The sequence below is a fragment of the Anabrus simplex genome, chromosome 5 (assembly GCF_040414725.1).
Source record: "Anabrus simplex isolate iqAnaSimp1 chromosome 5, ASM4041472v1, whole genome shotgun sequence".
Taxonomy (NCBI): Eukaryota; Metazoa; Arthropoda; class Insecta; order Orthoptera; family Tettigoniidae; genus Anabrus; species Anabrus simplex.
The window spans coordinates 407,568,776-407,584,221 of record NC_090269.1 but is presented as its reverse complement, the minus strand read 5'-3'; positions in this window follow the sequence as shown (position 1 = coordinate 407,584,221).

The window sequence follows — 15,446 nt, the reverse complement described above, 5'->3', positions numbered from 1 at the left end:
GACCAGTTATTAACCCTCTCCAACACAAATTTATTTGACCGACGAAGAAAAGCATTTTGCTTGCAAATTCCCTTGAAATAAGTATGAATAAGCTTGTGTGTCATAATCCACGCACTTTTTGGGAAAAATAAGGAAAATGGAAAAGTGATTCCAATTGGAATTGTTGGTTAATACAAATACGAAAGATCTGACATAACAGGCAATATAGAACCTAATATTATGTAATGTATTTGACAAGAGTATTACGTGCAAACAATATCAAAGTATGTTCTAAACATATAATAGTGCACCATACTAGGTAAGTTATGAATAGCAGGGGAAGCGTTAAAATGTGAATATCAGTTACATTATCCAGTGTACAACATTATTTCGTTATGTCACCTGAGCACAAATGTTTCTGTCTGAACGACAGGGAGCAACGCAACGTTTTGAGCATCGGAACCTTGGATAGGATTTGATAAACAGGTTCCATCTGTCCTATCGTGAGTATTCACACCAGTGACAAGTCTGGTCAAAGCGTGTGTCCACTAATGGAAGTCTCAGAGCAGGTGGAGATACTCGATCTGGAGAAGGATGCCCTTTTTCCTTTCATTCAATTTTTCTAGCAGTCATCAATGCAGATGCTATAGAAGCCTTGAACTCAAGGAATAACATGACATTTTTGTATTCCTTTGATTACAATGTATCCTGTAAGGAATACATGCATCGACAGCACACACATCCAAAGCAGAATAAACAACTCTGAATATCTTATGACAAAAGGAAGTCATTGAATTTGACAACTCTACATGTATATCTTTTAGAATACCACACACCAGAACGTCCATTGATTCCAATTGGAATGGTATACACTTTGATCAATATATCATTCAAATTTTTATACAATGGTCATAAAAATGAAGCTGCAAATCATTTGCATTTTTTCTAGTTTCATAAAGATAATATATTAACTGCAGAAGAAGTGTAGAACATCACAAATCAAGAACCATTAGATAACCTTGACATAGCACAACATTCACTGCAATTAAACACATATGCTTGTGTAAAACATACTCACAGCTTGATCCACCACTACAGATGAAAACAAAGCTTCCAAGGAATTAAATATAATTGGATCTCGCAAAGAGACACTTCATAAAATCACATAAAGTGTGAATGGTAGTGATTCCAATGGGAATCATCGTCCTGGAGATGGTTACTTTCAGAAATATATCTAATATAATAAGAAATATTGCTTCCCGAACGTTTATAAGCAACATATGTAGTTTTCGGTTTTATTATATGCTTGTCACCCTTTCCTTTATACACAGGGGCTACTATAGCAACTCTCAGTGCATATGGTAAATCTCCTTCATGAAAACAATAATCAAATAAGAACTTCGGGTATGGTACTATATGTCAACCCGTTGTCTTTAGTAAATACCCAGAAATCTTATCAGTTCCAGCTGGCTTCCTAGTTTTCGACTTTTGTATCTTATTTTAAATATATTAAATTTTCTACTCTTGTTTACTGAAATACATATAACCTCTATATCTCTAATAACTTCATGAGCTGAATTTTATTTCGAGTTATCGAAATTTTAAGATATAGAGAGTGCCCTTTCGGAGTACGTATAGCACATAATTGAATCATACGGGCTTATGATGAATACATTGCTTTTAACAGTATTTAAAACTACACAAACAAACTGTACTTACGGCATCACTTGAATTATAAACCTTACTATTAGTAACTCTTTGGAGAACAGGATACGCTACATACAGTAGTGAAACCAGAAACAAACCTCGGTTGACACCTTTGGAAAACAATCCGTTACTCTCATTTTGTTACTGTTAACCTTTCCTCCCTTCACGTTAAAACTTCTCGTCAATACCACGCAGTCGAGATTTGTAAATGGAGCTTGGCTTCCACGTCTTCGGGGGTTGTTTCCGTTCGTGGCCGGTAATTAATTCACATCCGAGAAAGAGCAAGGCTTGACCGATTTTCCGATAACTACCGGTAGATGTTTTAGTTTTTCGGTTCCCGTCATATTAGCTCCCAGAATCATTGTAAACCTTTCCTTACTTGTTAACTGTTCCCAACAAACCACAAATTTCGTACAGCACAGTTAATGTTGCACAAAATTCGAGTTACGGAGTATTTTATGCTTCAGGGGAGAAAATGTTTGCTCCGAGATATCGATAAATATATGTAACCGAATTTAGAGTAACAGAGAAATAATTACACGTGAAGAGTAGAACAAACGGCCGGAAAATTTAAGTTAATTCGAGATACTGAAAATTCGAGTAATGCAGGTTCGATATACCGAGGTTTGACTGTAGTACTTAACAAAATTATACGGATCTACTGTAGTATGTAATAGGGTCTCCGACAGTTTAGCCTGATATGGGTAACGTCATTTGAAATGGAAAATGAAGCTATTATTGTAAAAGTTACAGTTTGGACCGATGACCTTATATGTTAGGCCACTTTAAACAACAAGCAAGCAACAAGAAAAGGAACACTTCCATTTCCGGCACGTATTGTTCTTCCTCAACCGTTTTCCCGCACATGTAGGGTCACGGGCCCGAACTGAGCCGCACAAATGGATTTAGCTAAGTTTTACGGCAGGATGCCCTTCCTGACGCAAACCCCATACGGAGGTACGTAATCACTATTGAGTGCTTCTGCAGTTGTGGGGGAGAGGGGCCAAGTATTGTCTGGATATGAATAGAAGGGTGTTGGGACAGACAAAAACACCCAGTCGCCGTGGCGTAAGAATTAACTTAGAAGCGATTAAAATCCTGGATAGACCGGGAATAGATCCCTGGGCCCCCTAAACCAAAGGGCCGTATGATTATCGTTCACCCAAGGAATTGGACATCTTACGTACTTATTATTTGTAAAGAATGATGAAAATGTATTATAAAATTTATTAAAACTATACAACACTGTTTGTAACTGTAAACGGGAGTTGTGCTTTGAAGCTGATCGATCCTTGAAACCTTGAGAGCGCTACGTGCAGTAGGCTAATAACCAGGGTTGAGATATTTGTCTCTGTGCGTACAATTTCTCCGTCAGACTAGTGGATTATGATAAAGCTAAATGTAGATGAATTTGCCTCCGTTTGAAACGAATGCTTAGTCACAATTAATAGATGCCAGATATATTCTTGAACACAAACACCACAAAGCGTACAACAGTTAAGTTCTGACTTTTGAAGTGGCCTTCGCGAAGTATGTAGATAATTAAGTATTACTAATTCATTATTACATTATCATCATCACATTCCACGCAATCGATGCTAATGTACGTTATTTGTCATCTTTCTTCTTTCTTAATCTATTTACCCTCCACGGTTGGATTTTCTCTCGGACTCAGCGAGGGATCCCATATCTAGCACCTCAAGGGAAGTGTCTTGGAGCGTGAGACATTAGGTCGGGAATACAAGTGGGGAGGGTACCAGTACATCATCCAGACGGCCTCGCCTGCTATGCTGAACAGGAGACTTGTTTGGCCATGGAAAGATTGAAAGGATAGACAATACAGAGCTATGGATCTGGTCTTAGCCTTAAGTTAGGTACCATCCGGCATTTACCTGGAGGAGAAGTTTGTAATTACGGAAAACCACTTCGAGGATTGCTGAGTTGGGAATCGAATCCACTCTACTCAGTTGACCTCCCGAGGATGAGTGGACCCCGTTCCGTTCCTCGTACAACTTTTCAAATTTCGTGGTAGAGCCTCGAGGTGGCAGATAATCACACTAACCACTACACCACAGAGGCGGACCACCTCACCTTATCTTCTCTCTTTTTTCTGGCCGTAACTCATATGTGCCCACAATGGACACTCTCATGTAGACCCTGTCACTCAGGGTCGGCTTTACTGATCCTTAGACAGTACTCCCTGCGGTTGGATATCTCCGCCACTGGGGTGCCGTTTCTATTCAAGGCCTTTTCAGCTGTACGCCTTCTTATGCTGTCACCGTTCAAAATTTTCTCATAAATTTGATCAGTTGTAGCATTTGACAAGTTCTTGTGTAAGCCATAAAGTGTGTGTTGTCTTGTTTTAAAACTGGTGGTGATTATTGTTTGAAAGGAATTACAACTGGGCTACTATCCTCTATTAACACTAATCAGAGGGTAAAATTGGAATAGGTCCGACACTTCGAAAAATTAAGTTATCGTTCAATGAGTCCGGCTCCACGGCTAAATGGTTAGCGTGCTGGCAGGGTAGGGAAATTTAACCTTAATTGGTTAATTCCTCTAGCACGGGGACTGGGGAATGTATCGTCTTCACCATCATTTCATCCTCATCACGGCACGCACAGCGCCTACGGGAGTCAAATAAAAAGAACTGCATCTGGAAAGTCGAAATTGTCCTCGGACACTCCCGGCTTTAAAAGCCATACGCCATTTAATTTCGGTCAAAGAAAGGCAAGGGGACTGAAGGGCGTGAAAATGAAAAACTCCCTGGCTTCGAATGTTTTAATACCGAAGGGGTCAGATAAGAACAAGACTTAACCAATGGAGGACGAATAGGATGGTAGATGAAAGTGAGAGGTTTCACACAAGTAAGTTGAATCAATGCTGGGCCTCAGCTAAGGGTCCCCTGGCCACTAACCCACGCCGCCAAGTTGTGAGTACTTGGGGACCGTTTTAGTCACCTTTTACGACAGGCAGGAAATACCGTGGATGCATTCTACCGTCCCCACCCATGGTAAGTCTTGCTCCAAAATTATTTACAAACCTAAGCTGTCTAAGAAATGAATCATCGTGGCTAGGCCTATTCCTTTTATGAAATATTGAGATGTGTTATGTCGATAATTGAAGTGGGTGTTCAAATATTCACTTAGTCCTTAGGTTTACATGCATTTAGTCAAAATGAGGTACAAAATCTTGAAGGCGTAATATGTTCGTGCAGCCACGTTGTTAGACGAAGGCAAGACTATTCGTGCAGTGGCTTCCAGGCTTCATGTGGCAAAATTTGTCGTACACAGGACCGTGAAACGCTTTGGAGAATCAGGATTGTACTCTAGGAGAAAAGACCAAGGAATAAAGAAAAAAACTGCGCGAGAACCGGTATGCATTCAATTTTGCACTTTGACGGTGAACGGGTACATGTCGGGAGCCCAAAAATGATCTGCGAGCAGGAACTGGTTCAACTATCAGTAACCAAACAGTTAGCGAGATGCAGGCTTAAAGCCACGAAAGCCTTGTAGTTGTTTACGATTAGCACCTCTTCTCAGGAGAGATCGACTGAGATTTACGCTTATGGGGATCACTGTAAGTACTGCGTGTTAATATGAGGAGGGATCTTCATTGGGGTAAACACAATAGTTAAACGGTGTTTTAAATATAGGTTACAGTGTTCGGCACATGGTAACGAGGGAATTTAGGGGTTGTAGTAAGGATGTAAAGCCGGACCCGTGGTGTAGGGGTAGCGTAGAGTGCTTGCCTCTTAACCGGAAGCCCCGGGTTCGATTCCCGGCCAGGTCAGGGATTTTTACCGGGAACTGAGGGCTGGTTCGAGGTAAACTCAGCCTAGGTGATTAGAAATGAAGAGCTAGCTGACGGTGAGATAGCGCGTCCGGTCTAGAAAGCCAAGAATAACGGCCGAGAGTATTCGTTGTGCTGACCACACGACATCTTGTAATCTGCAGGCCTTCGGGTTGATATCCGGTCGCTTGGTAGGCCAAGGCCCTTCATGGGCTGTAGTGCCATGGTTTTTCGTCTGGTAGTAAGGATGTAAAGGTCTCTGGTAATACCCCACAACTAGATTATTATTCCAGTGTATGGGACACTCACCAGGATTACTCGATTCTAGAACTGGAAAAAATCCAAAGAAAGGCATATAGATTTTTCTGGATGATTTCCGACGAAAGAGTAGCGTAACTAAAATGTTGCAAAGTTTGGGCTGGGAAGACTTGGGAGAAAGGAGACGAGCTGCTGGAATAAGGAGTATATTCTGAGCCGTCAGTGCAGAGATGTTGTGGAATGACATTCGCAGACAAGTAAGTTTGATTGATGTTTCAAAGTTGCGAAAGATCACAATATGATGTTAAGGTTGAAATTGATGGCAGTCCATGGGTATCACCATAAACTGTGCAGCACTGAGTACTTCCATGACCCTGACGAAACCTGTGTTTGCAAGCTGTGCAGTCGATATCATTTAATCACGTGCAAAAACCGGGGATTATCCATTGTGAACTTCTGTAATAGTGGGATGTGACAGTACATATGGCATACTTTGTTTATACCATGCACAATATGTGTGCTGTATCTTTATTAATTATAATGATTAATAAAGAGTTTATTACTAAATTGGGGCAAATATTCGTTTAAATGAAGGGGAGTTAGGGATTGGAATAATTTACCACGGGAGATGTTCAATAAATTTCCAAATTCTTTGCAATTATTTAAGAAAATGATAGGTAAAAACAGACAGGGAATCTGCCACCAGGGTGACTGCCCTAAATTCAAATTGGTGGGGATTAATTGATGATTTGCATGAGCATGAAAACTGACAGCTCCGAATCTGGCACAATGTGATGTTCACTGATGAACTGCGTTCTCGCTTAGCCCAGTGTTACGGACATCCGCCGGTGTATCGTTTGCCGTGGTGAAGGGTATGTATGCAGTGGCAGCAGTCCAGGAAGTGAACAAGTTCGGTGCTGGATCCGTCATGGTTTGAGATGGCTTCATTCTCGACGGCCGAACGGTCCTTGTGGTGATCATACACAAACATACGGTAGCCAGGTAACAGAGGGCATTGTGCTCGATCATGTTGTGCCCATTGCAGCAGTTATGGGTCCCCACTTGGTGCTGCAACAAGACAATCCAAAGGCGAATAGAGGAGTCACCACCATGGCCCACCTCGAAGAACTCCAGATTCAAGCCATGGATTTTCCTGCTATGAGTCTCGACCTCAGTCCCATCGGACACTACCGCGACAAACTACATCATAAAGTCAAGCAGTGTCCAAAATCACCTCACACACTTCAGTAAATTACAGATGCTTTTGGAACATTGCCCAGGCGGCAGTGCGTCGATTGACCAGAAGTATGCCTCGCGGATGTGCGTCAGTCAGGATAGGCCAGTACTTCCTACAGGAAGCACCGTAACGATTCGCACGTGCCCTTGGCTGCGTGTGGCCTAGCATTGCCGTGCAGCGACACGACGCCTGTTAGGAGACGTCCAAGACATTTTTCTGCGAGTTACTAGCCGGTAACGTTCCAGTGTGTCCCAGTAACTTCAGTTTCACTGCCCTCTAGAGGAACTCAACCATCTGAAGCGTCCTTCAAACTGCCGGGAACTCTCACCAACTGATTTCCATCTGTTCGGATGTTTGAAGGAGCATCTGGGTGGTAAGTGGTACAACGACGATATGGCAGCTCAGCATGCCGCTATGACTTCGCTTCTGCTATCTTCTATGCGAAAAAAGATGTGTGATGACTGTATTGATTAGTACTTGTATCAGTGGGTTTCTACTGCGTATTTACATCTGCCTGTAAAGTAAACAGTCTCACTGGAACCTCCTGTTGCCGTATTTTTGTTAATGTTCTTGAACTCAGGCATGATTACTCATTGCGACGCTAAAATGTTACAACATCGAAGCCCATTTTTAAGCTGTTGACATGGAATACTCATTCATTATTTTTCTCATACTGTATATGTGAGAACAATTTAGGTTACACTCTTTTATTCCTCAGCGAAGTGTCTCCAACAGAAGAAATATTGGTACATGTTTCATTTGCTGCGATTCTTTTCACTTTGTGACAACAGAATTAGATACTCCAATGTAGCTCAGACTTTCTGTCTCCACAGAGTGAAGTTGGGAAGGATATTTGATAACAAGTGACACTGTCCGAGTATTGATTGTGGAACTTCCGATCTCCAACAAATCGGCCGTCTGAGTCAAATGAACTCCTCCGATAAAGAACTAAATGACAAGAATTATTTTCAAATTAGTCCCATTTTACACTAATCCAAAGATATATGTTATTTGAAATGGAAGATTGCCTGAAAATATAGTTATTTCTTCTTAATGTTCAGGTATAATGTTTAAATGCCGTATTGCATACGACAAAGCTTGAGTTATGTTTCAGATTCCCACCTTTAGCTGAAGTACATGGCCTCTCTTATACACCCATACAGAGTGTACGGTGTTCGTATACTGCACTACAACACCTGCCTCAGTCCAAATTACGTCGCATGTAGCCGCCATGCTTTAAGAGTGTGTGCAACCTTATATGAAATCTTACCTTGTAATATATGCTGGATGTTCACCCTTCATAACGATGGACTTCATAAACACCATTAGGATTTTCTGCACACTAGGCCTCATCCGAAATGAACACAAGCTCTGGGTCGAATAAAGGATCATTAAATGATGCATGATACCGCTAACAATATCTCACTCTTGTGGTTGGGTCAGCTGGTTTTAAACAACGGGATTTTTTAAAATCTATATGGTTTGATTTGTAACAGCTTTGTAGCTCTGTGTGCAGAAGAAACCGAAACCCCTACTTGTGCTAATTTTATGAGTGATTCCTCGGTGACCGTTGAAGATTCGCACGAATGTCATCTGGCTATTCTTATGTTGAAACTGTTCGTGTGCTCGTATGTTTTTCATTGAGCCAATAATTTCAAATTTGTTTACATATAGGTGAATCTGTGCTCCCGAAGATCGCACTTCACCAGAACATTGCTGCACAAATGCATCGCGTACACGTCGAGCCGACTCGTACTTAAAATAACATTAACATACAAAAATACGATGTTCAGTGATAAGTGTCTCACCATCTCCCGGATGCAAGCTCACATCTATGCGCCCTTAACCGTGCGGCGAACTCAACCGGTAGTCATAATTGACTCTTATGTAAATACCACTCTACCGACAGATCCTTCTAACACGGAAAAGTACATGAAAACGAAAAATTACCTCCAAATAACACAAGAATACTATAAAGGAGATGAAATTTCTTCCTTAAATAGAATTTATAGAAAATCCACGGCATGTGCTTAACAGGAACATGAACGAGAAATACAACGAATTTTTAATCCATCATAATTTAAAATAATGTTAATTACAAGCTGAAATAACGTACATAAATACTGGTTACTGGTAGCGAGACGGCCGCATGTCTTTGCTCTTTTCATAATTACTCTATGCGTTTATGAGCGAATACTGGTTAGTAAAATACCGATTACTCGAGGCAGTTACTGGTAGCGTGTACGACCGCGCACTGCCCTTGTTAGCCTAGTACACTCGAGTAATGCCGAGCCGCTGTTTCTCGTAACTGTATACTATATAATACTGGTTAGTAAATTACTGGTTACCGGACGCAGTTAATGGTAATGACCACATTCACTCACCTTTGAAAAAGCAACGAAACACAAAAAAAAAAAAAAAAAAAAAAAATTCTACCCTACATTTTTAAATATTAATGTACTGTAAAATGAATTTACAAGACATTTGTGTAACTATTTAGAGAAAAGCTGAGGTAAGTGCTGGATAGGAACTTTGTGTTTTAACAATAATTTAAAAATACAACCGAATTTTACCCTAAATAATATAAAAGTAGATACCATACTGCAAATGAATACAAAACACAATCTTAATAACTGTATGTCTGACCTTAGTCCCCTTTCTCTACGGGCTCAGTTTTGAAGTGAAATGAAGCTCCGTAGCCAGTTTTTACGACCAGATGTACTTCCTGCCATCAAACTCGGACGCTTTCTTCCCACTCCTATCCATGTCCCATATAATTTTCGCAATAAGACCTGAATGTGTTGGTGCATACCTGTGCCGGGCTTCTCACTTTCATCTATCCTATCCGACCTCGCTTGGTCAATGCTTATTCTTTTCCGACTCTGGCGGTTATGGAGTATTCGAGGACTAGGGAATTTTCAATTTTCACGCCCTTTGTGGCCCTTGTCTTTTCTTGGCCGATACCTTCATTTTTCGAAGTGTCGGAACCCTTCCTTCTTTTCTCTCTGCTTAGTGTCATGTAGAGAATGGCTGCCCAGTTGTACTACCTCTTAAAACAATAATCACAGCCACCACCATCACCATGTGAATCGCTGCGACTTAAGAGAATAATAATAATAATAATAATAATAATAATAATAATAATAATAATAATAATAATAATAATAATAGTAGTAATAACATTAATACCGAGCTCAATAGCTGCAGTCGCTTAAGTCTGGCCAGTATCCAGTATTCGGGAGATAGTAGGTTCGAACCCCACTGTCGGCAGCCCTGAAATTATTTTCCGTGGTTTCCTATTTTCACACCAGGAAAATGCTGGGGCTGTACCTTAATTAAGGCCACGGCCGCTTCCTCCCCTCTCCTAGCCCTCGCCTGTCCCATCGTCGCCATAAGGCCTCTCTGTGTCCGTGCAACGTAAAGCAACTAGCAAATAATAATAATAATAATAATAATAATAATAATAATAATAATAATAATAATAATAATAATAATAATAATAATAATAATTCAAATGTTGCAGGTTTCTGATAGACGCCGGAATGGCCTTATTTCGTTCTGTTAAGACGTTCTTTACTTTATTGATATGATTCTCTTAAATGCCAAATAACTGCATCTGGATTAGATCCCACAATAATGAGCAAAGATTGCGAAGGTAAGACAAAACCCATAGAACATTTATGCAAATTCTCCCCTTCAATTTGGTCGGATCAGCTGCCTTCAGCTTAACTTGACTAATTATGTCACTATTATCACATTACGGATTGGAACCAAGTCTACTCGCGTTCACCAGACTTGTGCATGCGGCGTTGGAAATTCTGAAACCAGCTGGCGGTCTTGGTTTATAGAATCGTTATTCCACGTTACCTTTACTTTTCTTTCTTCTTCTGTTTTATGCATTAATTTCGAACCTAATGTTTACGTCGTTCAAACAGCAATGTTGTGAGTAAGAAGGCGGTGAACGAACGTTTAGATCAGGACTAAATATTTAACGAACTGTATGCGGATAATTATTCGGAATAGCCAAGTAACGTTGAAGAACGTGAGTTTATTATTAAAAGTTCTTCTGATGAATGTATGAGTTACCCATCTCCTTCAGCCCACATTTCTGCACTTCCCCGTCACCTCTCCCGGCCAGAGAGAGGGCGTTACCCTCTAGGTGGCCCGCCCCACCCCTTCAGGGTGGAGAATGAAAACCTTGTTAGTTAAGTATGAGTAATGACGGTGAAGGTATGCACTCTTCAAAACAACGTAAAATCTGTACAAGTTGCCGCATTGCTCCACCCCACGACTTATCACACCAGGAAACATTATTAGGACTCCTTCAGAAGGTTATCAGTACATATTATCACAGTCAGTACAAGGTTGAAGCCAGGCTCATTTGATTCCATGCGTGCGCTTACACATTACGTTGCTCAGGAAATAGCCGGTCGCAGGGGTTGGGCAAAGTGAGGAGCATCCGGTCAGCAATGTGCTAACATGTCCTGCACGGCAACGTACTAAAAGTGCACAACCTTCACTAGGTGGGTTATAATTAATTAATGAAAGCGCATTAAATATAGGCCATAAAAGCGCAAAATACATCAGGTTGTCGAACCTGGGGAGGTCTGCAATGGCTGACATGAATTCGTTAATGAGGACGGTAATTAGAGGTTAGAAATGGAGAAACGTTGCGAAATTCCTCCTCAAGCATCTCAACGAGAATAGCTATCCGTAAGTTTAATCCATCAGTCTGCATACAGAGTGATGTACTATTAAAGTTTGAGCATGAATCATATTTGATAAAATGTGCCAATTTAGAAGAAGGTAGGAAACGAAATACATAAAAAATCCTACATATCAGATTAAGTACGACTGGAAAATAGTCATCCAATTATGGTTTCTAAAGAAGGTCATTCGGTTAAACTTACCCACAGACTGAAACAACTGCGGACATAGGTGTGTTTAACCCATAACATTTTAACCACACACACAACTGATACTATATTCTATTTAATACAGCCTAACATAAAGGAATCATAAACACCTTTCGTCTGAAGTTAGCAGCAGACAAATATAAATCCTTAAAAGTTGGAAGAAAACTTGAATGCGTTTTACGCGCTCTACATGCTGGTTTGTAAGGTATTTCCACATGTACAGTAAGTTGATGTACTTTTGAGTGAACAATACGAACTGTGTGTCCGTCTGTAACGTGCAGTGAAGTGTAGATCTTATAAGCATACAGTCATTCTCAGGAAGGGTTTTTGGTACTGAGCTCAAAATATTAAAGTAACTATAATGATAATGGGTTATAATAAGGTGAGGGGCATTGGACATGAGGTGGCCAGATTTTTACTCTCCGAGAGTTAGTGATAGCGTCCGAAAATTCGTTCAGTAGAGTATTAAGTAACCAAAAGTGAAGCAGTCGTGCGTTCAGGTATTTGAGGCATGTTTAAATTACGGAGATAACAATAACGATCACCGTCCGCTGATGTGCACAGTTTTCTGATAGCCACGTCAATATTGTGCTATAAGTGATGCTGCTATCGCAGGTGTTAAGATGAATACAGAAAGCTCTCCCTTGAAGCTGAAGGGTTCACGGTGGAATAAAAATCGTAGCAATGGTATCGTTGTCAATTTTCTTTCTTCCCCGAGTGCTTAATGTGTTGTATTGTGGAAAAGTACAGTAATATCACGCAGACTTTCAGATCGAATGTGAAACTCATACCAGTCTATAATGAAGATGCACGAGGGCTGGTAAAAAATCAGTCGCAAAACATAAATCGATACGAAACTATTTACTGTAGAACCACCAAATTTCTCCAACTATTCAATGCAATGCTCTGCAATATGTTGCACCTGTAGCTCTATGTATGAAAGGGGCAGGAAATCAACAGTAGTGCCACATTTTTTGTCATCGGCGACTGAACGTCCTGTATGCTCTCTCGTGCAAAGAAACGCTTTCTGAGGAGTGTTTACTTTGTTTTAAGGAGCAGATCGAAGACGTAGCGAATGTATGATAAATTCGGAAACTCACATCACCATGTACCAACAATTCTCACTCAAGAGCTGCATTCTTAGACTAGGCATTTCATAGTGCTTGATCTGCTGTACGCTAAAACTCTTTTTTGAAGAACCTTGTATGTGTTCGCACACTTCTTCATTGTACCGTTGGATAACGAAGTACCGTCCCCTTACTCCCAAGTCTTCGCAAACAAATCGTGCTACTTGCCAATGTAATACAGGATTTAATTGTTATAGTAAACTTATTTTCCAGTTCTCAGATCAATTAATCGTGGTAAGGCTCCGATATACTAGAACGATACACTAGAATCCTCCTCATGTTGGGATCTTGCCAGCAACTTACACGTTCTCTCCTTGACTCCTTATTACAATACTTAAAAACCCTGGCAATTATAAGAAGACATTGGTATTCGTTATTATAAAAATGTTAATGTGATTCCCAATGAAGATATTTCCTTATATTAACACCTAGGTACTTTATAGTCGTTAAAATATAGGACAAAATAAATATATTTTAAAAACTACAACATAAAGATTAGGTGTAATTAGTAATTAGCTTTAAGTGTAATTTAGGAGGTAGTAGTGGATAAATGAAAATGTAACAAGAAAAGCATTCCTGTATCAGAATAATGAATATAAATACATGATGAATCTCTGCCCACTTCCAGGAGATCCCGAACTAGATGGTGGGAGTGTTCTATTCTATTATATTCTATTTTTTACATTTTGCTTTATGTCGCACTGACACAGATAGGTCTAATGACGACGATGTGATGGGAAAGGCCTACGAGAGGGAAGGAAGAGACAGTGGCCTTAATTAAGATACAGCCCCAGTATTTGCCTGGTGTGAAAATGGGAAACCACTGAATTCTATTCTATTCTACTTACAGTGATCCCTATGAAGAAATTTCACCACATAAACAATGAAATAGCTTTTACACTCTGTGAAACTTACAACTTGAAATTTGCACGCCATTTACCGTCAAATCATTATTTAATGTCCCTCTCACGTCATTGTCGTGGTAAATCAATCATCAAACAAACATCATTGGTCTGAATTTATTACTAACACCCATGTATCAGATTCCCTGTCAATTGTTTACCTTGATGATAACTACAACTTTCAAATGCATTTTAAAAGTTCTAAGAAATATGATTTGCGAAATGTAGGTGATGTCTGGCAACACTTTCTGCTTTCTGCCTGTCTGCTATGAGAGTAGATGGCAGAATGAGTCGTAGGTTGGAATTTGAGTTACGGTTCATCTCGTATACACAGGATGGTAGGAAATAACGTGAACCGGATATGCGAGCGTTAGCGGGTTGGTCAAAGAGGCAATTCGATATCTCGCACCATCGTCATGCTACCAACTGCTGAAATTAGCCAATCAGATCGCTTCGCGGACGAATTCAAATGGGCTTTGCTGCGTGGTGTTCCTAAATATGCACGCTGATTATGAACGGTTTGAGAGCACCAATCGAGGGAAGGAACTTCGCAGGGGTGCGATTTGAATACGGCTTTCCGAGCTGACAGAATGGCCCCATAGAAAAGTACGCTACGCTGATACCGCCTGAAACCCCCGGTGTGTTTGATGGTGATTTTTCGGCATGGCTCTCAAGCCATTCTTACTACTTCGTGAAGATTTAGCTGATGAAATGACAGCGGTGATAAATATAGAATTACCTTTTTCAAATTATTTACCCATGTTAGTTTTTTACAACGTGTTTTACATTGCACCGAGGGAGATAGGTTTTAAGACGACGATGGAATAGCAAAGGACTAGGAATGAGAAGGAAGCGGACTTTAACTGAATTAAGGTACAGCCCCAGCATTTGTCTGCTGTAGCAATGGGAAACCACCGAAAACCATATTCAGGGCTGCCGACAGTGGGGGTCGAACCCATCATCTCGAGGATTCAAGCTCACAGCTGCGCACCCTTAAGCGCACGGCCAACTCGCCTGGTAAATTATTCATCACTATGAACAAATGTCCTAACATTTCATGTTGTTTCTGCCCTCCCTGCATATCAGGAAGGGATTCAGATGAATATATAGTGAACAGTTACGCTTACGCTAAATACTTTTTTGTTTTAAATAGCGGATTGTCCGCCCCCACAGGGTGACGGTTAGCACTATCAGCTGCCGTCGTAGGTGGCCCGTGTTCAATTCCCGGTACTGCCAGATATATAATATTGGCAGGAGGGCTTGTATGTGGCTGAAATGGTCCGTGCACCTCACCTCTATGGGGATTGAGCCTCAAAGGAACGGCTCTAACTCAGGACGAGGATACGTGTTTATTTTCCATTCGTTCGCTCTAGGGCTGTCCAAGAGCTCCAAGGAGCCCGGGTTCATTCCAGGTCACATCGAAGTAGGTTTATTACAATGTCTCGGCGACTGGATGAGTGTGACAGCGTCAGCATTAGAATTCATCATAAGCCCCATCAGGGCCCCATCATCACAGACACGCACGTCG